We start from the raw sequence: 23,773 nt of genomic DNA on the forward strand, positions 1-23,773 counted from the left end.
GTTGCATTAGTTTCTGGTGTAGAGCATAGTGATTCAGTTATACGTATATTTTTTTCACATTCTTTTTTATTATAGGTTATTACAAACTATTGAATATAGTTCCCTGTGCCGTACAGTAGGACCTTGTTGTTTATCCATTTCGTATATTGTAGTTTGTATCTGCCAGTCCCAAGCTGGTTCAGGAAATCTTGACAGATGGATGAGATTTTTTCCACTTTTTCAAACTTTTCTTGATCAAACAATTTAGAATGCCAAGAACTGCATCGAAGAATTCTTTCATTTAAGAATAAACGTTTGAATATTGTGAAATAAAATATTAAACTCAAGTTTTGGTGTGCACAATGGGAATGTCATAACTAAAATTTTTCCCCTACAGAAGATATACATCTTACAGCTCTATAAAGCCTAAGTTATTACTTTTAGCTCTCATGGGAGAGTTAGGCAGATCAGGTTTAATGCAAGTAACATACAGACAAGTTACTATGGCAAATCTGAAGGGAGAAAAGTTAACTGCTGATATCCAAGTTGCAAAACTCAGCTCAATACTAATTGTCCATTGCAACAGATACTTCCACTCCTCACTATTCTGAAAGCAACAAACTTGCCAGAACCCCTGGTCTATCAGTTCCCACTGAACATTCTAAGGTTGCCTTTGTAAAGTTAAATCTTGCAGAATCCCATTTCCTCTGCGGTCACACCCATTTGCCTGGTGTAGGTAGTTAACCCTCAAAGCTTTCCTATTTCCTGCACTGAGTCCAGCCTTTGTCTTAGCTTTGTTTGAGCCATAAATACTGTCAATATTTAGAAACGATGTTTAATTCTGAGCTTGTGAAGATGAAAGATAGTGGAGATTGATTTTAGTTAATATATAGGTTCAGAACATTTGCATTTCCTTCATGATGGTTTTATAAAACTTACTCACTTCCAAACTTTGCCAGATAAGGCATTTAAGAGTCATGGTGCTGGATCCAGTCTGAATTTTGTCTTTGGAAACTATCAACTTGCTCTATGTAATCAGTGCTTGTTTTAATGGGCATTTACTCTGCCAATTTCTCTGGATCTCCCTTTATTTTGGATAAAGAGAATCAATGTAGCCTAACTTTTTGTAACATGAAATAACACATTATTGCTGCATTTGTTTTCATTTAGAAAAAAATTCTTTAAATTAATAACAGGGTATATTGTAAATGCTTGGATTGGCATGCCCTGTAGAGGGGCTGGCAGGGTGACAGAGCGACCCCAGCTCTTAGGCTGGAATCAGCACACATGATACCTTGACCGAAAACAGAGCCGCGGGTGTTCCCACAAGTGTATCCTCCACATCACTGGGCTTCTTTTGGTTTTTATAATTCTTTTTGTATTTTGTGTGCTTTGTTGAATCAGTTGTGTTATACTGCATGCTGGAGTGGAGGGAGAATGAGGGCACTTTAAAAAAAAAAATTGCTGCTGATGGCCTCTCCCCATTGTCAGCTCACTGCCAATGCTCATTTCTTCCAACTCTCACATTCTTCAGCTCTAGAGGAACTAGGGCTGTTTATGCAAGTGTCTGACACACAGCAGGATGCAGGATGTGATGCGCCGTCATTGTTGAGGGGATGCCAGTTGTGTTCGTCTGCTTGGTCTGCTCTAACGAGTGGTACCGCAAACTGGGTGGTTTAAACAACAGAAATTTATCGTCTCACAGTTCTGGAGGCTAGAAGGCCAAAAACGAGATGTCGATAGTGTTGGTTTCTTCTGAGGGCTGTGAAGAAAGGGTCTGTTCCAGGCCTTTCTCCTTGGCTTGTGGATGGCTGCCTTCCTGTTCATGTGCCTCTTTCTGAGCATGTCTCTGTGTCCAAATTTCCCCTTTTTATAGGGACAGTGGTCACGCTGAAATTCATGCCCACCCTAATGACCTTGTTTTGATTGAACTACCTCTGCAAAGACCCTACCAAATAAGATCACATTCTGAGGTACTGGAGTTAGGACTCAACATATGAATTTAGGGGGTGGGAGACACAATTCAACCCAGAACACTAGTATTATATGTGATTTTTTTTAATGATCATAGATTATCAAATTATAGCTGAGGAATGAAAATAGGTTAATGGATGGAAAAACCTTACTTATTATGATGTTATTTAACAGGACTCTACTGGTATATCTGGGCTCTTTTCTGCAGTTAAGTAGATATCTCCCACAGTTGTAAAAAAAGGTTATAGCACAGGTTAACTGTGGGGTTTTTTTTGATGAGGGGCAGGTAATTAGGTTTATTCATTTATTTATTTTTGGAGGAGGTACTGGGGATTGAACCTGGGACCTCATGCATGCTAACCATGCTGCCTACCACTTGAGCTACCCCTTCCCCTTGGGTTAACTATGGATCTCTGTCTGATCTACAGTTGTTATGAGATGTACAGTAAACTTCTGATTTCTAGTCTTAGCTTCAGTGCTTCTGAGAGTCAAATTTAAAATAAAAGCTACATCCCATGGGATAGAATTTTTTATTATTATTATTAGGTGAGTAGGAGGATGGAGAGGCCAGTGCCCTGTTTGTGTAAGCGAGGAAACAGATGCCTAGAAAAGAGAAGTCAGGTGGCCAAGGCCACGGGGCGAATTAGTAGCAAGCAGCCCTGGAAATAGACTTGTAATTCCCTGTTCTTTCACCACATCACACTCTCCATCCTCCACACCAGGAATCCCCCACCGCACCCCCATCTGTCAGAATGCTCACTGACTTTCCTTACCTTATTTAATTAAAAAAAATTAGCTGATCCTAACACCTTTGCTAAGTAAGTACATTTTTGACGCTCACGAGCAGGAATTTTGGAGTTATACCTTAAGGAATTGTTTCCCAAGAAGCCAATCAAACCAAAAAACAAATAAACAAACAAGCAGTCTAATTTGTGTAAGGTAGTAGCTTTCTTTACCCTTCAGATTCAAAGCTTTTCAGCTAAAACTTGCCTTAAAAGCCATAATTTTTTTTTAATAAAGTGTTCTACCATATTGACAGGAGTCTTCCCTAAATAGTTCTGGGAAAGAGAAAAAAAAGACTTTTTTTTATAAATACTATTTTTAAAAATAAAATTGGGACATAATTTCTGAAAAATGCAAACTATGTTATAGTGGCATTTATAATTTATAATTATAATTACAGTTACAGTTTTCAAGGTGGAAAAAATTTTGTCTGCGATGCCCAGCTAGTGGCAATGAACGATTACTTTTGAAAACAAGAGAAAGAAAAGGCCTTTACACTCTTTCTTACCAGGTCTTGGTTAATTCATCATAACTGATATTTGAACTTTGAATTTTAGAAACTGCCTACCTAATTCAATCACTTTACAAATGGATCTGTGGCCTGGGCAGTGGCTTGCCCAGAGCCACTCTTTTCAAGAGATCTGGGGACAGGTCCTTTGATGTCCCCCCCAGAACCATTTGCACCCCCATAAAATGCCGCTTCATAGTTATTTAGTGCGTGTGTGAGCTAATGGAAATTTACTCTATCTCTCCCCACGAAGATAAGAGACACAGTAGCCCTAGTGTTCATTGGTGGGTGACAATGCTCTGCCATGTAGCTCCATTATGTCGCATTCTTAATATTAATTTTAAAGAATAGACTGTGTTTCCTAAATATATAATTTCATGTGACCATTTTCTGACTCTTCACTAATGTGACTTATGCCTTAATGTAGCTGTGTGTGCTTTATGGGAAAATGCCACGGACACTAACTTTTAATATTTTAAAGTTCTATATAAAACTTGTTTCATTAAAGAGAAAGTTTCATTTCAGAATTTTTTCCTTTAGATTTTTTACAAGTTAGTGGATTTTTTTTAACTTCTTTTCAGGGTTGTTAAATAGGGTTAAACTATATTAAGTGTCAGCTCTGGGGGGTTTGGAGGGTTTTTTATTTTTTTGGAGTCCAAAAATCCTGGTGGATGAGCCAACCCTACAGAGTGGTCTCAGAACAGAGGGTGCTCCGAGTTACAGGCAGTTCGTGCCGCGTGAACGCTAATTCTAGAACATTAAACTTATCATGTTAAATTGATTTCTGGATGTTTCTCTGTGGAAGTCTTGGAATAGTCCTCCCCTTCCTTTCCTTGAGCCAAGAAAACTCTGAACCAGAACAATTCAATTTGAATTTGTGGAAAAACCGTACTCCATAAAGCAAACACAGTGCTAAGGTAGTTTTGTTGGGGGTGGGGCAAGAGCATTTTGATCACTTTTGCATATTACCTAAATATCTGTATTTCCACTGAATCGCTCTGAGATGTATTTACGAGCTTTGTTTCTGAGGAATATTTGCGAGCTTTTGTTCTAAAGTCTGGGAACCTGGGAAGCAAAGCCTGCTTTTGTGCCATAGTTCTTGTGTTATATGTTAAGCATTTGGAAGGAACCCCAAGGAGGCCTCAGGAAGCAGTTACTGCCTCTTGACTTATCATCCTGAAGGCGATTTGTTTTAAAGTTGATAATCCCTAGAGCTACAAGAGTGTCCCACATCTGCCCTGAATTGAAAACAGATTCCCATTAAGGGCCTTACATCAGCGCTGCGAATTCATTCGATCTGAGTCAGAAAGGAAGTTGAAGAAGTTCGAACGTATGGCCTGATAGCAGCTCCGCAGCTCTCTCCATGGAGGACCAGGACGCCAGGGTACGTAGGCTGTCCGTTTTCAAATTTTGAGACTGTTTTTCTATGAGGAAATGTGCTTCTGATATTTGGGCAGGAATGTGCGGGAGGGGACCAGCGTGGCTAGCAGGTATAAAGTAACCGTCAGGCTGGGGGCTGGTTTCAGTGCCACCAAAGAATCGATCAGAATCCCAACAGGCTGGGAAGCTTCTGCTGTTTCCAACCGAACTCCTCTGCCAGGTCTTGCCATCTTTGTGACTGATCATTTATATAACATATATTCATATAATTGTGTAGATACATATATAAAACTTCCTCCTCCCACCCCTTCCCCACCAAGACTCTAAAACAATTCTGTAAGCCAAGAAAAGTTTTTACTGTTAAAGAGCCAGAGCTTTTCCACCCTCAGCTTATCTATGAAATTATTTTAAAATATTTCCACACATGCTAAGAATGAAGGATGGAACCGTGCACTTTGGATTCCAAGCCTCGGGGGACCGGGACCATCTGATTAACTATTTAGCATTTAATATCCTGCTGAAGTTTTCTTCTCAGCTGGCTGCACAACTTTTTTCCTCCTTTTCCTGCAGTTTCAGTATATTATAGAATGTGAAGTTCTTTTTCTTCTTAATTAAAAAGGAGATTAGATTTGTCCATTAAAAATGATTAAAGGGAGGGGAGGGGCTAGCTCAGCGGTAGAGCACATGCTTAGCATGTATGAGGTCCTGGGTTCAATCCCCAGTACCTCCATTAAATAAATAAATAAACCTAATTACCTCCCCCCCAAAAAAATAATGATTAAAGGGAAAAGAAGGGTACATTGGTTAGGAACAAGGGTCAGAGGGTCCCCCAGCTTGAGGCATGTATGCCAAAACCCCTACCCCCAACTCCAGGCTGGCTCTCCAGGCTTTTCTGGCTCCCTCTGCAGGTCTGGACTGGACTTTGGTGAGTGGAGGCCTCTCTTGGGTGACTTCCAGAAATCTGTTCTGCTCACTGTCTTCTCTGAGAAGCTGAGGACAGTGCCTGGTAGACTTGATACCCAAGGAATACTTGCTGAATGAAAACAGAATCCTGAAAGGGAATCCTAGAAGAAATGTCAGTTTGGACATATGGAGCTAGTGAGCCTCTGTTTGGATAGGTTTCCACTCACCTTCTAGGGAAGGTTGACACAAAAAGTACAGCACAGAGGGTGATGAGTAATTGAGAGAAAAGTGCTAGAGTGTCAGTCAGAACCACTGCGGATAAAATGTATGATTCCATAGTGATGGCATTTATAAAGCAAAGGAATGAAATATGAGTCTCGAGGGTGAACAACTGCCCTATGAGAGTGTTCAGGAGTCCTAGGAAAGCTGGTGCAGGAGAAACCCAGCTGGCCGGCTTCCCCTTCAACTCTATGCAGATGTACTCATCAAAAATGTTCCGAAAAAAAAATTTCTGACAACAAAGACTGATCTTATTCTATGTGCTCTCCCTGGTTTCAGAAACAATACGTCAAGAGCAGCCCAGTTGGCAGGTAAGATTTTCAGTCCAAATGCCAAAATACTGTTCCCTCTTGAGTGGCTGCCCACAGTTCTTGAAAGAGGAAAGGTTTTTCAGATGCCAAAAACTGAGTGCAAACTGTGTCGTGGGACTATGCCCTCTTAATCCCAGCAAGACAGAGGCTCCCTTTTAGAAAAGAAAGCACATTTGGGTTTTTGTGCTGGAGGATGCAAAAAGATGTATTGATCAGCTCAGACAGAAAGGGGGAATTATCAGGCTTAGAGACTTCGCTTCTGTCCTAGCTAAGGAGACTGGCAGATGAGCCTTGCAATCGATAGAAATAGTTCCAGGTCTGACCAGCCTCCTCTTGGGCAGATGCTTATAGATATAAGTAGATAGATAGAGAGACAGACAGACAGACAGAGACAGACAGAGAGATCTTAATTTAGATAGAGATATCTTAATTTAACTAACCTATTTAATATTAAGCCTCAGAATTGGGGGAAGAAAATAAAAGCAGTGCTGCAGAGACTTCCAGAGCGAAACCTATATCAGAAATTTAATTACTATTACCTCAAGTAAAATTCTCCTCCAAAAAGCTCTCTTGCCACTTTTTGCATAACAAAGTAGACAAGTCTCCACTCGGGGCCGTATCCTCTTTCCCTGCCCCATATTTGAACATCAGGCATGTGTCTAAGACTACGCCACCATGCCAATTCACAGCCTCCTTGCTCTTCAGGAGTTTTGTAAACCATTGTTCGGAATTCAGAACACATTATCCCCCAGAAACAAGGTTAGGCTCCCAACTCAACTCCTGAATGCAAATTTACTCCAAAATGGAGTATGGAAATGGACGGAAAGAACGTCTATCATTTTGTTCAACGGTGTTGAAGAATACACTTTACAAGGAACTGTAGTAATGCTTTTGAGAGCATTTTTAATATCCTTGAGAATTAATTCTTGGCCTTGCACAGCATTCCTTTCTTTATCCAAATGCCAGCCATCCACCCTAAGTGCTTGGTCTCCTGTACTCCTGCGAATGGTACTCCAGGTTGGAGTCCTAGCAAATTATCTGCAAGAACTTTTCCACTTGTGGGTTTTCTTTTACCTGGAATGTCTTCCTCCACTTCTGATTCCTGGCAAACTGTTGATCAGCTCACACGTGAACACAGTTAAAACTCCTCTGATAAATTAGGAGTTTGGGATTAACATAGACATACTACTATGTATAAGACAGATGAACAACAAGGACCTGCTGTATAGTACAGGGAACTATATTCAATGTCTCGTAATAACCTATAATGGAAAAGACTCTGAAAAAAAATACATATATATATTTACACATATATGTAAAACTGAACCACTTGGCTGTATACCTGAAACTAACACAACATTGTAAATCAAGTATACTTCAATTTAAAAAAAGACTCCTCTGTGATGCCCCAGTCAAACTCTCACCTCTCTCCTCCCTTCGACACAAACTCTTCAGAGAAAATTTTGCACACAACTTCAAGTGGTTCCTCCACTGATCTTCTAAAGTGCCAGAGGTCCTAGTTTTAAAAGTTTCTCCCAGGAAAAGTTAGAAACCCCCCTGGCACCCCTTCTGCATTTCTATAACACCTTACAAGTACCACTATGTATTAACATTCACCACATTAAACTGGAAATTTTTATTTATGTGTTGTCCCCTCCCCTAGACTGAGGACTCCTTAAAGTTAGACATTTCCTCAGGACTTATTAGAACCTTGAAATACAGTAAATAATTAATAAAAGGATGGATGAATTAATGGGTAATTGGATAGATGCATATGTGATTGGATGGATAGTGAATAAATGGAGAGATGACTGGATGGGTGGGTGATTAGATGGATGGAGGGATAGATGGATAGATGGATGAAGTGAATGCTGGATGAGAAGTTCGTTTATTTAGAGGAGGATGAAGAGCTATATAGAAACATCTATGGAATTCTGAATAGGGCTTTTTGTTTCACGAGCATGATATTGATGACATTTGACCATTCTTGTTTTACTTCTGTGGGTATGTAAGGGAAGGATTATGTAGTGGGGAGAGAATGGGATAAGAACAAAATGGGCTCTAACTCCAGCTCCCTGCTTTCCAGTTATGTATTCTAGACAGGTCACTTACCTCTCTACTTTTGCTTTTCTTTATCTGTAAGATGGGGGTAAAACCTACCTTCAAGAAGTTGCTGTGAGCATTAAATGATAATCATCTAAAATGTCCCACCTAGTGCTTAGCCCACATGAGGTAGATAAGTGGTAGTAAAATATGGGTCTAAATCTCAAATGGCAGGCACAGAACTTCGAAACCACAAGGAGTCTGGGCCCCTTCTGTCCAGCCTTGACCACTCTTTTTGTAGCTCCTCCCTTCATTTTGGTGCAGCCTGTCAATAGCATGGTTTCACCTTTTATCAGCCACTTCCCATGTTGCTTGGGTGATGAAAAATAAAATAAACTTGAAAGTGTGAGAGAAAAGAAGAGGGTGCTGGGGATTTGTGAGTAAATATAGGTGGAAACAATTCCCAAAGTGAAATTAAGTAAGCTATGACGGAGGAAGAGGGGACATTGTACCTGCAAAGGAAAGAAGGAGCAGGGGAAGAGAAAGCTGATGGTGGAGGTGCTGCAAAGTGAAAGCGAGAGAAGAGAACTTCTATTGGTGGGAAGCTGCATTTCCAGGGTTATAAAAGGAGCAGTTGCTGATTTCATATGCATACATCTGCAAACGCACCCCTGTGCATTTGTAACCAAAAGGATCTTGGCGTAACCTCAAACACGTCACACAAATAATAATGATAGCAATGCATGCCTGACTAACATGGAGGGACATTTAGTTCATCACGCCCAGACCAGCCAGTGGACTGGGCTGAGAGTTTCCAGGGAAAGTCAGCCTCAAGGACACTGGCCGGAGTCTCTGGGGACAGACACAGGGTGAGAGTCAGGTGATCTTAGCCACCCACAGAGCACTGTAGTATCAGAAGGACATCATCTTTATTCCAGATAATGTCCAGGGAATTCTTAAAAAATTCTTTCTGAAATTATGTTGACACTCCAGTAGTTTTCCAAGTATGAAAACAGATACAGTCGTACTGTCTTTTTTAAAAAAAAAAAGAATCATCTCTTTCTGACCTTTGTAAAAACTAACAAAATATACAGTCTGTGAGCATTCTGTTTATGTTTCCTAGACTAGTTTGACAGGTCCATGTTCTAAAATAATTCCGTTACTCTTAGGCCTAACGTTGAGCTCTCACCTCTCCCTCAAGTTTGCTCTGAGCAATTTGATTCCATTTCCTCCTGTCAAAAATAGGGACAGACATTCATCTGGTTAACACATTTAACAAATTTCACAAATTCTGACCCAAGGATGTATTAGGCAGGCAGAAAGAATGTAAGTTCTCCCCTTTGCTACCTCTTTGAATTATTATAAGCATCTCTATAATTAATAAACTGTACAATTGCTACAAAGTTATCCATTCCTCTGGCTATGTTAGTCGTTCCTATTTTAAACCATTCACATGCCCTACGGATGTTTTAGGGCACAGTTTTTGGATGAATGGGTAGATAAGCTTGATGGAAAAGTTGCCAGAAGTTTTGCCTGCCCCCAGTACATCCACTCAGTGAGCCACCTGAGTTCCTTTCTTTCAGGCAAAAGAACAGGTAAAATAGCATTTGGCACCTAAAATCACCAAAATAGGGAGCAGCGAGGAGCCCAGTCTCCTCCTTGGATGGCAGCTGGGGGAGGGCAAGGGGGAGAGGAGGGAAGGCGGTAGTAAGTGCATTGCCTAGGTCTTGGTCTTCATTTTTTCCCCTCATTACAGCCTGGCTGGAGGATATCTTACATAACATCAATCCCCTTTGGAGCATTTTTACATCCATTCAGGTGTCCTGGAAATAAACATTAAATTAAATTAAGCTTTAATTTAATTTAAATTCTGAATAAAAGGCTTAACATAAACTGACTAAAAAGAGCTTAACTATTCACAACTAGATCAACTAGAAAAAGGCAATTTCAAGTATCCAAAACAATTCCATCTTTTTTTTTTAAATCCTGCAAGTTCAATCAATACCTAATAAAAATACAAAATTAAGTTAAATGCGCCCTTCCAGGGAACTGACTTTTTTTTTTAATCATCAAACTGCTCCAAAATGCCAAGTCAACACAGGGCACTAAGATGGAGTCCAGCTTCTCAGATGGAGGTTGAATTTTAAGCAAACTCTTCATTGGACAAATGGATATTTAAGAAATGGGTTTTAGGCCCGCTAGCTACCTGGCAGGATTATTGTAAAGCTAGGATGAGATTTAATGAATCTCCATCTCCCAGTCCAGTAGCACGTAGTGAACAATCACTAGTGTTTTGTTGAATGAATGTTGAATAATTCGGAACTCACATAGCTAAGCCAACTCAGCTAGCATCTGAGGTCCTAACTGACACCTTAGCACAGGTTATCCCTCAGATTACATGAGAACAACACTTCCTGGAAAGGGCAAACCCCCAGCAAACAGAAGTCCCAAATTTCTGAAACTTGCTTTCTAACCTTTTACAAAAGGGTTATGACTGTAAGTAAGTTATGACTGGGTTGCTCTGAGAATTAAATGATATTCTATTCATCCGTCCATTCATTCATTCTTTTAAAAAAATACTGATTGTGTATTTTCAATGTATCAAGTATTGTTCTTGTGCTTGGGAGATGGAGGTGAACAGGGCGGCTGAGGGCTCTGCCTCCATGGAAGTTCATTCCCCCACAGAGCTCCTGGCCCGCTGTCACTGCCGTCTCCTCACCCTGTCTATACACCCCCTCCAGGCGGGTAGTAAGATGCCCTGGAAAAAGCAGTCAACTTACGCATCAGACCGATGCCCACTTGAATCCAGCCTCCACATCTTGTCAGCTTAGTTTCCTGGGGAAACTTTCTGAGCCACGGTCCCTGTCTGTAAAGAGGGTATAATAATGCCTACCTTGCAGGGATTCTGTGAAGACAAAAGGAGACCTACTGGGTGTAAAGTACACATAGTAGGTCCTCAATAAATGATAACCCTCTCTTAACCTACATGAAGAAATAGATCAAAAGAGTGTCGAAGAAGAAGGATAGCCTGAGGTCAGAAAAGCTGAGGAGCACTTGTTTCCTCTGAGCACATTCTCCCAAAAGGGTACCTTTTCCACCATTTTTGAGATAGAACGCTGACAGGGAGGGTGTTGAAAGCATAATAATAAGGTACAGGAGAAGCACAATGTCCCGTCATATGCAGCACATCGCACTGAACATTCACTCTTTGTCCCTACTCCCTCCTCAAACCCCAGTAAAACGGAAATAAGGGGGAAAATAAATAAAAGCCACAAGAACAATGATGATGGGCAGGGGTGGACAACAGAAATGAGGAATGCCAACAAAAGCTGGGAAGACTGAACATAGATTGAGGGAGACAGTAGCAAGCAATGCTAGAAAGAAAAATAAGGTCCCATAAACCATCAGGAATCTGAATGGCATTGACTGTTCTCCAGGAGCCCTAGAAGCCAAGAAACAGTAACTTCCAAATTCTGAGGTGCAAAAAATTTCTGACCTAGAAACTATCAAGTGTGGGGTGGACTTAAAGCTTATAAGGGGGTCACAATCTTTACATCACTTACACCCCTTCTCAGCAAGCTCCTGGGGAACCTGCTGCACCGAAGGGGAAAAGCAAAGCAGAACCAGCCCAGAATGGGGCTCCAGACGGAATAGATCCAAAAAAGACAGAAATGAAACGACCGCTGTACCAGTAGGGTCGCCCATGTCGTGGGGTGTTTTATATTCTGTCAGAAACTCTGGAAAAGAATAATGGACAAGTACACAGAGAAGTAAGCAAATTAGAAAACTTCAAGAGAGGAAGAATAATGGGAAAAGAAATACGATTACAGTACACAATATGACTCGGCTCTGAACTATATTTTTTTGGTCACAATAATGGAAGCACTGAACATTAACAGAACCAGAAATTAGAATGTCAATGTGGTGGCCATGGAGGCACACCACTCAGACTTCCCTTCAAAGGATGGCCTGCTGTGGGGCGTGTATGCCCCCTGGGGGACCCACTGTCGTCTCCAGCGAAGGCTTGCTCTCCTGGGTTCCCAGTCAGTGACTGAGCACAGCAGGAGCTGGCCATTGCTGCCCCGTGCAAGACTTCTGCAACAGGCAGTCTTCATTCTGGGTCTCATCATCAGCCTGGCCTTGACTTTCTCAGAACTACCCTGCAGTCTAAAAGCCTCTTCTTACCCAGTCCCCCTTCCTGGCCCCTCTCCTTCGTGGCATCAGATCTATTCCGCCTTGTTTCCTGCTTCTCAGAGGACCTGAACTAGCGCAATCACTACGTTGGGAGGATTAAAAAAAGGAGAAGGAAGGGAGCAGAGGGGAGGAGGCAGGATGGAATGTTAAATCATCATCTTTCATGTTAGGAAGTCAATGGGTGATGTCTATATATCTGTAATGGGGGGGGACCCAGGAAATAGCAGGATAAGGTATGGTTTAGAAATGAGAAAGACAATGCCAGAAAGAAAAAAATAAAATAACTAAAAGATCTAAGAATGGTTATGTCAGGGAAGAAGGGGTGAAGTAGGGAACTATATACGTGGGGGACGAAGGGGAGTAATGCCTTGAGGACTGTTCACCTTAATAAATTTTTCTTATTAAGCAGAACTTAATACTATAATGATAAAAAAGCATATATCTATATACATATATATAGATCAAAGACATATACATATATAAACATCTTTACATATTTAAAAATTTACATCAAATATAATCAAACATGTTTAAAATATACATAGTTAAATATATGTAAATATGTATTTTTAAGTATATAAATATTTTTAAAATATTTTTAATTTTTTGTTTGTTTGCTTTAGGGGAAGGTAATAGATTTTTACTTATTTATTTTTAAATTGAACCCAGGACCTTGTGCGTGCTAAGCATGCACTATACCACTGAGCTATATACCCTCCCCCTTCAAATATTGGATTAAGACTGTGATGAGATCGCGGTGCCCTTTGCTTGTGTGCCCTCCCCTCAATCTACGTAGCCTGGCTCTGCCCTGTCATTAGAGCCTGGCTGCAGCCTCTGCTTATTTCTCTGCAGAGGGGACACACCTAGGTGTGTCGTCAGGAGGCAGGGAAAGACACTCATGTCCCGAGAAGGAAACCTGAAGAGATCCAAATCAACCGCTTCCCGACTTTACCTGGGGGCCCCTAGTGCAGAAGGCTTATCGTGTGCTTGCGGCTAAGCCCAGGTTTCCTTCTTCCTTATCCTGAGACATCAGCCGCTGGTGAAACTAGTCAGACACTTCCCTCCGGGGTGATTGACGGGACTGAAGCAAGAGGAGAGGGCATGAAGGAGAAACAGAGATCCCGAGCACTCCCTCTGCCTCCCCCGGGCTCCTTCCCCCACAGCTGTGCCGGCTGCCCCGAAGCCACCTGGGCCCTGAGACAGCTGCCTCGGGCCCCTGGACCCCTGCCACATACCTTCCTCCCTCGGAGCTCAGGCCGGTGGAATGTGAGCAGGGACACTGCGGGGAGGCGAGTGTGTGTGTGTGTGTGTGTGTGTGTGTGTGTGTGTGAGTGTGCGCGCGCGCACGCACATACCAGAGAAACTTTGCACCATTACCTCACGTGACCATAGTTCTTTACTTGGTCAGAAGCATGTGTGTCTACCTGGGTCTCACACTGGCTTTCCTCATCTACATCTAGTCTTGGACTAGATGAGACAAAACAGGAGACTGGGGGGTTTGGGGCCGGGAGGTCATTATAAATATAAATATAAATGTAAATATAAATATAAATATAAATATAAATATAAATATAAATATAAATACACACAGACACACACACACATATACATGCACACACATATATGTATTTTTTTTTAAGTGCAGTAAACAGTAGGTACCAGGAGGGACCAGGAACTCCAGACTGCCTGCCCCAACCCTGTGAGTTAGTCTGTCAGCAGCAGCATTTCATCTACTTCAGGCCAAGGGGCAAAAGTCATACCAATTGCCTGTACAGGAACCTCCCAGAAGATTTCTGATGACAAGAACCAACAGGCAGTTGATTTTTTATCACCTTTCCCATTTTATAGAAGTAATACATGCTCAGTTGTCTGAAATTAGCACTTAGAAACAGGTGCAAAGGGCCACAAATATACAACCTGGAGGTGCCCACTAATTGCTTTGTTTTCTCTCAGTCTTTTTTTCAGTCTTTTCCAGAACTTTGAAATCTTATTTTATGCATAATTTCATATTCTGATGGTCCACTTAAAATTTCATCAAATGCATTCCCTTATACCATTAAAAACACTTTGTAAGCATCTTTTTTTGAAGTATATGTACTACTGTAGCTCACAGATGCAGCATAATTTGCCCAATCGTTCTTCTTTGTTAGGCTTTTTAAATTATTTCAAGATTTTTAAATTAGAAATAACGTTGTGATGAATCTTTGGCATATAAATCTTTGTCCTCGTTTCAGATTATTTCCTCAGAATAGAGTCCCAGAAATGGGGCTGCTCAGTCAAGTGGTATGAACATTTTTAAGGCCAAGTAAATCTTTTTTTAGACAGATTGTGAAAAAGTTTTTTTAATATTTAATGATATTCATATTTTTCAGATAAAAATGTACAGACCATTAAGTGCATGCCCATGGTCCACTTAAGAAGGCATATTACTTACACATCTAAAGCCACTCTGTACCTCTCACCTGTCCCCTCCCTCACCTCCGAAGCAACCTGCTATTCTGAAGGTGTATTCTCATAGATGTTTTAAGGAGCAGAACTTCAGGGATATAAGGTCTTTTGGTTAGAGAATAAGAAAGGACAAGAGAGAAGACAGGGACAAGGAGGGAGAGGAAGGAGGAGACTGAGAGACAGAGATAAAGATGGGGAGAGAGAGATTTGTTTGGCCTTGAACCATATGATGCTGGAGTAATTTTCTGAGGAAAGAGGAAGTAGAAGCAGTTTCGTATCCAACCGATATTGTATTCACAGGCTGCCCATGGGAGGAAGAACACACACACACACACACACACACACACACACACACACACACACACACGATGAATGTATGTGGTGCTACCTCCCTCTTCCCACCCGCCCTGCCCCCATCCCCACCCCCGGTCTCCAGCCTTTGTCACCTGTCCCCCATCTTCATGGGAATGAGACACAACTACTGAGCCAGTAAGCCAGGTCTGAAGTAGGGCTGCCTACACTGGAATCCAGCCCCCAACACTTGCCATCTGTAGCCTTAAAAAAGTTGCCTGCCCATTTCTAAAGTCCCCTTTTTTATCTGGAAAATGAAGATGAAGCCAACACTATCCACCTGCTGCAGTGGTGGCATGGGTTCACCGAGATAAGTGCCTGGCACCCTACCATATATATATATATATTACTTCACAATGTGAGCCCAAGAAAAGCCATTTCCCAGAGTGGTTGCCAGAGACGCCTTCACAAGGTTTGGCTGAGGACGTGGTACTGACATTACAGTCCATTTTCAAAAAGCAGTGGGAGGCTATATATTGGTCTCATTTCCACAATTTTCCTGGAGTTCCCAGATGTCTAGTAGGATTTCCTAAGGTAATTCCAGTAGAAATTTTTCCCCCTTTCTTTACTTTTAGTGAGAAGTGAAATGGTCTAAGCGTGAATCAAACCTGCAACCCTGAGCTTACTTTTCCTATGTTCTAACCAATTGAGCCAAGAGATTCCAATAGTTCTCAGTCCAAACACAACTCATCAAGGAGGTCAGATGTCTAGATTTTAGGTTTGGTGATATATGATGAGCAGGTGCCTCAGATTCTTTCTCTGTTACCTCTGATTGCTCATATGGGTTAGAGACTGAAGGGATTGTATGAATTAAGGATCAAAGTTTAGCTCTAGAAGGAACCTTCGCAATAATCTAGCAATAATCAATGGTTGCTAACTTTCTTGCATCAGGAACAACTTTAAAATATGATTTGTTTTCCTAAAGAATCTGTTCTTTCTCTAAAAAATGCACATATGTACTTTCACATAACATGTTGATCATCAAGGGATTTTAGATCTCCCTGCAGCCAATTCATGGATTCTCCAGTAAGAAATTCTGATCTTGTTAGGAAACTGAGACCCAGAGAGAGAGAGGTCCAGGGACTTGCCCACAGTCACACAAGGATTTAGCAGCAGAGGCAGAACCCAGCCAGGTGTCCCATCAGCCAGTCTGCCTCCTCTCCCCGTGCTCTGTTGGACTGCAGCATGCTGTCCCAAGAGCCAACAGGGGAAGCCCAGAGGGTCAGATTTCAGGAAGGGGACATGAGTGGAGATACTGTTCTTGCTCCAAGTCTCTGATGGGATCAGGGTAGGGCCAAAGGTTCAGAATGCACTTTTTTTCCCTCCAGATGCCTGTGCAACACCCTAAATGATACCTTAAGAAGTCTGTTTATAATGGCTTCTAAAGGATCAGTGGGGTGACTGTAGGGTGCCAGTGTGATCCACTGTGGCCCTTCCTCCACCACCAAGACCCACAATGTAGTCTGTGTCAATGGCTCCTGAAGCTCTGGAAAATTAGGGGTTTTAGGAATAGATATTTAGAATCTGGTGGCCTATTACTATCAAGTGTTCTAGTCTGCCTCTATTGTCGTCCAGTGGCTCCTGCTTTCCTTCTGAGTGTATTTCAGATCTCTTCCAGGATCCTCTGGGGATGTGCACACCCCCTGCCACCATGCACTCTCTCCCCTCCTACCCCCTGCAGTGGCCCAATTACCTTCAGTAGAGACAGCAGCTTACTATTTGCAAGTTGTTCCCTTAGTTCTGTATGAAATCTATGTTAATACTTTCCTTGAATGTCTGTATTTAAAACTATTTTATCTTGGGTCTATTTTCCAAGCAGAATTTTACTTCCTTTCCTGCTTCGTGTGCATGTGTGCATGTAATTAGTGACTCTGTGTGTGTGTGTGTGTGTGTGTGTGTCTGTGTGTGTGTGTGTGTTATTCCTCTGTTGTTTGCAACACCGCCCAGCTGGGGATCATTTGTAAATTTAGTTAATGAGCATTTAACACATTCCCTTTGATGAAGCTGTTAAATCTGTGCTCCACACTGGCATCCCACCAGACATCTCCCCCTCTCCCAAGCCATTTGTGTTTACCTATTCTCGACTACTTAGTTATGGTTTCTTGTTTGTTGGCACAATATCAAACTAACCTTTTGTCCTGTCTGGAAAATGTAGGGCTTCAGGTTTGTAAGAAAATGCTTAAATCTGTATTCAAAATGAATTTACTTACTGGTGGGCTTTCATTTCCACCAAGCAAAATATGCTGTAGGCAGAACAAACCTTCCATGATCACCCACGTCGGGCATGTGGCAGTGACACATACACGATAGCAGTGGGCCTTCAGAAGAATAAATTCCAGCCTCAAAACCTGCGGGCTCCAGCTGTCAGAGAGTTGTCCTGGATTTAATTATAACTTGATCTCTGAAGAGGGTGTGTGTGTCAAGTGTGCTTTTCAATCACTTAGAGCCAGCGGAGGCAGTGGCAGGGCAGCCCCGGGATTCACCCGTGAGATGAGCCGTCCCTGCAGCAGAGGATCATGGGAGTCGTGCTCAAGCCTGTCCCAGTCCCAGGAACAGTGTGTCTCCCAAGTTATCGACATAAAAAGAAACAGCACACAGATGTCTCTCAACTGATTATTTAAAACTCAATATAATTAAAAATATGAAAACCAAGGAAAGGGATTGAACTACCTATTCATCTCTACGTGAAACAGGGGCAACCTCCCAGCTTAGAAACATCCTCCCACTGCGATTTTCCTACCCAGCACGGGTGTGTGCCTCACGCACCTTCCCCCAACATCAAGAATGATATTTTAGTCTTTTAACTTCCTACCTCTCAGCAAATGCTACGCCAACTCGAGAGCCCCCACAGAGACACACACACATGCACATACACATACACCCCAGTTTGGAACCATCAGAAAAATGTTCTGGTAGCAGTCAGATTAAGATTTCTCACCTGGTTCTAAGCAGCTGGCCCCACAGTCTGTGCTTCTAAATGTGAACACACATGTTGCCCAAGTCATTTATATCAAACCCGGGCCACCAAACAAAGACCAGAAAGATTTCTCAGAGATTTCACTTTCCAGCCTTTACAGCAGCAGAAAGGCGGTGAACTGGCGATGACTGACTCTCACAGGTCATGCAACTTTTTAATTTTATTGTGAAAAAAAAAATACAAGGTCAGTCAATGGATTATTTGAGTTAATTCCCACTCCAGGTCACCCTGACATAACCCATAATTTGAGAAGTATTTTTTACTTTGAGTTAATAGCAGGTAAGGAAGGGGAGGGAACCACTGGTGTTGACCCAAGGAGAGGGAAGGATGACTGACCTTGTGCAAACACGGCCCTCAGTCCATCCATGTGTAAAGGCGTGATCCAACCCAATCCTACCTGATTTCAAATGACTCCCAGTCTCAAGCCTAGAGCCTTTAACCTCATTTTTGTCACTGTTTTCCTTTCCTGCTGACTTAAGGGTAAAGGCAGTGAAGTGGTGAGAGGGAGGGAGGGCCCCCATGCCCAGGAGTCTCCAGGTCTGTTGGGTGCTTTGGTCTAGGCGGGGGCACCAGGGAGGTCTTCAAAGCAGCCAGTGGTCACCTTTGCCATTGCCCAGAATAAGTTTAAAGAGAAGGCTTTCAGGCAAAGCTTTCTTTCCAAGCTGATGAGCCCAGAGACATAGATAATTGTTACTGATAAGGATGAAGGATTTAGAAAACATCTGAAAATAGGAATCTAAAAGTAAGCATAGTGAGTATCGTACGTTGCAAAACGGGGGTTGATGTTACTTCTTTAACATGTAACCGGAGGGTGATTTGATTTCTATCCTGCCTGTGTACACTTGTTACATAGCAACTGTGAATGCAAATAATAGTCATGAATTCTATGAGAAGAGTCTGCTTCAGTGCAATGTTTGGTTTTATCTATGATTACAACCAACATCCTTAGCTCTCAGACTTCAATGCCCAGATAGATGGTAAAAATTTCCCTTCTCTCTCCCAGTTAATAACTAGGAATTAATTTTTAAATTTTTATTTATATTTCAATGTTTTATGAAAGAGATGAAAAGGCATCCTGTCTCCCAGACTTTTTCTTTAGATTATTCAAACCCACCCCCCCGATTCCTGACGTTTTCCTGTCATTCTCCTTGTGATGTCAGAGCCAAATAGTCCAGAAATGGGCAAAATATCACTATTTTGGATAAGATCTAGGATAATTAGGACAACTTTTTTGTGGTGTTGATTCTCTTTACTGATGTTTTTAGAATAGTGTTTGGCCATGTTCAAGTTCTTTCAAGAATTTCTCATGTGGAAGAGTGAATATCATTGAGACACTTGTGACTGTGATGTCACTTTTTTGGTCCTCACATTACTAACCGCTATTGGGAAATCTTCAGAATATCTTAATGTCATAGCCTGACCCGTGTGGTCAGGTCTGGGAACCAAGTCATGGGAAGGATCAGCCTCCCAAACACTCACTTATTCACTGAAAGTACAATTAAGATGGTGTCACACTGAAGGGAACAAAGTGCCATTTTTCAGTGTCTTTTAAATATTAAATAAACCTGAATTTCTGAAATTTAAGGCTCTTTAAGGGATAACAAAAACTTGGACTATTCTCTTGCCTTTTCTGGAATGAAGTTCACATACGTTTAAGTCCTGTTTAGCAAAATACAGATTGTATCAGAGAAGGAGGAAAAAGGTTTAACTTTATTAAGACATGCCAAGGCTTCGGATATGGCTGAGAGCCAATGAACTTCTCCCGTGGCATGTTTTATCTTGCATTCTTCTCACCAGCTTAAATTATGACCTAACTGGGCCAAGATGGTCCAGGCCTCAGAGATGTCTCAACCAAGAGCAGATACTCAGTTTGGAAAGTTTGGTTCTCATTCAATAAAGTAAGAAGTTCTAAAAGCAAAGAGATCAATAGTAAAAAGATGCTATTATAAAATTTCCTCTATGGTCAGTCTGTGGCCACTAGTTGTGTTCAGTCAACTGTGTTGACATTGACAGTTTGAGGAAATGAGTTTTGACTGTCTTCTGTCATCATCTACAGTTATTCTTTCTTTCCTCCTGAATGGCACCCTTTTCCCCTGCTCTCTTTAATTCTCTTTCCTTATCAAAATAAGAAATATGATGTTTTCATTTCCCTTTTGGCTGCAACCCATTCATACCTCTATAGCGCCTTTCCCAGTGCATTTGCGCTTAAATCTGTTTTCTCTTTTATTAGAATAAAGGATTGTCCATGATTAAAGAAACTTCAAGTAACAGCATACAGGTGAGAGAGATGTTTTAAAGGATAGAAAAGTAAAACTTTTGCTCAGTTTAAGGTCTTGAAAGACCCTCTTAATAAGCAGAATGTGTTACCAAGAGTATATCTATCCCCATTACTTCTACTTACCTTAATGCTAATGCTTCCTCCTCTCTGAGCCAACTCTCTGAGATATGGGCGCTCCAAGGCCATTTCATCTGTTCTCTCTCTGCCCTCTGTTTCACCAGCTAGAGTGGGCATCTGTATTTCCGCTGCCCAGCTCTGTAATTCCTTTTCTGATAACAGCATCCAATTTTCCTTTGTAGCCCACTGTCGCCCACTTCCTGTCCACGTGGTCTAGTGGGACTGAATCCACCTCTAGCTCTAAAGGCTGCCCTGTGATGGAGGCCTGGCCACTCATAAGAGCATCACATGCCCAGGGCCTCTCTGCTTAGTTCAGGTAAGGGCCAGGCAAACCACAGCTGATCTCAGAAATTCCGTTTCTGAGCTGGTTGATCTAAGCCTGGAGCCGCTGACGGCCGTCTTCCCGCCATGCAGGTACGCCTGCTGGAGACTAAACCAGCACAGAGAAAAGCAGGGCTTCGGGAAAGAGAATCACAGACCCCTGAAGATAGCTCTGAGCACTGGGATCCACCCCTGACTTTTCAGTTATGGGATCCCGTAAATTCCCCTTGGTTTCAACCAGTATGAATAGAGTCACTTGCAATATGGAAATCCCACGCTTGGTCAGCAGCATGGGCCTTTCCCTTGGCCATTCCTTCCCCTTTCTGCATCTTGTTCCATCCTCTCTCACATTAACCTCAGCGCCACTCTCACCCACAACGCTGGAGTTTAGAGGTTAGTCGCTTCAGGCCTTCAGTGTCCAGGACATCCAAGGAGACAGAAAAGTGCAGCCCTCACAGCTGCTGCAGGAAGCCTTCAGGGTGAGAGTCTGGGAGAAGCATAGCAGGATGGGAGGTACAAGGAGCATCGCTACAATCCAAGAAGCAGCTCTGCTAGCTAGGGGCGGGGGAAGGAGGAGATAAGGAAATCCCAGCTGTTGAGGGAAGGGGTGCAAGATCCACAGCTGTGCCAGTCCGTGCATGTGGTGATGGTGGTGATGGTGATGATGGTGATGGTGGTGATGGTGATGGTGGTGATGATGACCCCAGTTCCACACCGATACTCTTTAGAACTTAAACAAAACTGAATGTGATCAGAAAAAAACCTAAAAAACTGTGTACAGTCAAACCAATTACAGTTATTTACGTGCAGTGCATCCCATTTATGCCTAATTACTGTGAGATATAATAATGATTATGTACTTCATTAAGTATGTGTCAGATTAATTTAATTTCTTAGATTTTATTTGATGGCTACTCTAAACACGATACGTTTGTGCTCTGGCTTCCCAGTTTGTTTGTAACACATGCAAATTGGTCATTTGCCTACAAATTAAAAAAAAATTATGATGCCAAAGCATTTCTACTTGAGGAGATTAGGAACCACAGATTGATAAATAAGTGGCCCTGTTCCTACAATTTCCTTATCAATAAATAGGGAGGCATCACCCTCATATTTTGGGCGATTAGGGCCCAGTGAAGATCAGGTGGTGGATAATTTGGCCATGTTTGTTTCAGGCAAAATCACTGGAAAAGAAATATCAGGAAGAACTTTTTTAAAAGGTGAGAAGTTAATGCAAAGAGGAGGCCGTATGGTAGAGGGGGAAAGGCAAGGAGGTAGAGTGAGGCAGACCTGCCTTCTCTCAGCCTCTCTGAGTGAGCCTCAGTGTTCAGATCCATAAAATGGGAGTCATAATTCCTACCTCATGGAATTGATATAAGGATTACATGAGAAGATTCAGATTGTCCAATAAATGCTAGCTATTGTCATCTTTAGAAAAATGTGGAATTCACCAGAAGATAGCCTCTGAAATGGGGAAGACAATCTTGTTCCTTCTGCCTGAGTGGAGTTTATAGGAAAACTGTGGCTCACTGTATGAATATGAGCCTCAAACTCCTACGTATTAGTTTAAACCATATGAAGTTACTTTATAGGTCAAAAAAATGGTCCAGTGGCAGCCATTTTGTGTGGCTCAATCTAACACGAGTAACGGAAGTTACTTCCACCCGTCTGCCCACCCTCAGTGACTCCAAATTGTGAGAGCCATACGTTCATCTGACGAGGCAGACTAAGCTTTCTCCAAGAATGCTAAGCAAAGCTGGCTCTCGAGAGAAAACCCAGAGAGACGGAGGGAGAGCCAAGATGTGACTGATCTATTAGGTAATGAAATGCTCTTTAAAATCTAATGAAAGCCAAAAAAATAAGGACTAAGATTAAGCAAGCCACTGCGTGGGGCATAAGATATTTATGGTGATTGTTATCTTTGTTGTTGCTGGTCTCCCCTGGGGGGCTGTGAGGGATAGAGTAGAAGAAAAAGAACTGAAGAGTCCAGACGTGCTGAAGAGGAAAGATTTAGAACCAAGAAAAATAGATCCTAGTATTTAAAAGAACTTAGTTAAGTTCCCCCTGGAAAAAAGAGCAGCTAGTGTCTTTAACGCTGATGGTATGCTCAGGCAAGAGAAGAAAGAAAACACACTGACTACGGCACAGAAAGGAAATACCTTTGTAAAAATGTACCTAATGAAGTGTTTTTAAGTGTTACTTGAGATTGGAAGGTAGAGAGAACTGCCTTCCGTGATGATCTTTTCATAGACACATGCAGCTGCAAGAGATAGTTCAGTCTTATTTCCTGCCTCCGGGAGCTGTATAACTAAGCCATCCAATTTGAATGGTTATCCAATTCATTTTTTCTGAGGTCTTAAACCACACTCTGCTCTGAGTTCTCAGCTTGCCTGTCACCCAGCACAGGCAGAGGGTGGCACCCCTCTACCCCAGGCCCCCATCCCACCTCATCCCAGGATATGGGCTAATAGAGCCTTCCGCAGAAACTAACTGGATTTTCCTTGGTGCATGGATATTATTACAGATAGCAGTCCTCGGCCTTCCATCACTTCTGAGTGCATGGCCTGTGGGCTCTACAACTCACACATAGCCTCTAGAAGTCTCTGCACTGGGAAGAGAGCTGTGAAGGACATTCTGCTCAAACACTGAGTCTCCAGGGAACTCGGTCACTTAGGATGTGGCTGGAGCCACAGCTGAGTTGCGGCAGCTTACTTCTCCCTCCAGCTAATTAGCATCAGGGCACAGCAGCAAAGGCAAATGAGGTGTGAATTCCATCAATCGTAGGCTCTGTGCCAGGCTGGAAAAGATCTACTTAAATCAACAAGAGCCCAGAGACGGGGATCACATCTACCAGGATCTCTAACAGTCCGGGAAGGGCTCACTAAACCTGGGTATGGGTCCCCAAAGAGTGGCCACAGAGCACCTTG

General features: G+C 42.2%; 1 protein-coding gene and 1 long non-coding RNA gene across 2 annotated transcripts in view; one reads left to right on the forward strand and one right to left on the reverse strand.

Moving 5' to 3' along the window:
* SASH1 (SAM and SH3 domain containing 1) overlaps positions 1-23,773 on the forward strand; it is a 284,505-nt gene that overhangs the window by 63,403 nt on the left and 197,329 nt on the right. The window lies entirely within an intron of this gene.
* Positions 9,167-13,654, reverse strand: LOC140697898 (uncharacterized). Its single transcript, XR_012075280.1, has 4 exons — positions 13,590-13,654; positions 13,307-13,435; positions 10,941-11,026; positions 9,167-9,983 (listed from the first exon to the last, which is right to left on the reverse strand). It is a non-coding gene; the product is annotated as an uncharacterized lncRNA (long non-coding RNA).

This window comes from Vicugna pacos, chromosome 8 (assembly GCF_048564905.1).
Source record: "Vicugna pacos chromosome 8, VicPac4, whole genome shotgun sequence".
Classification (NCBI taxonomy): Eukaryota; Metazoa; Chordata; class Mammalia; order Artiodactyla; family Camelidae; genus Vicugna; species Vicugna pacos.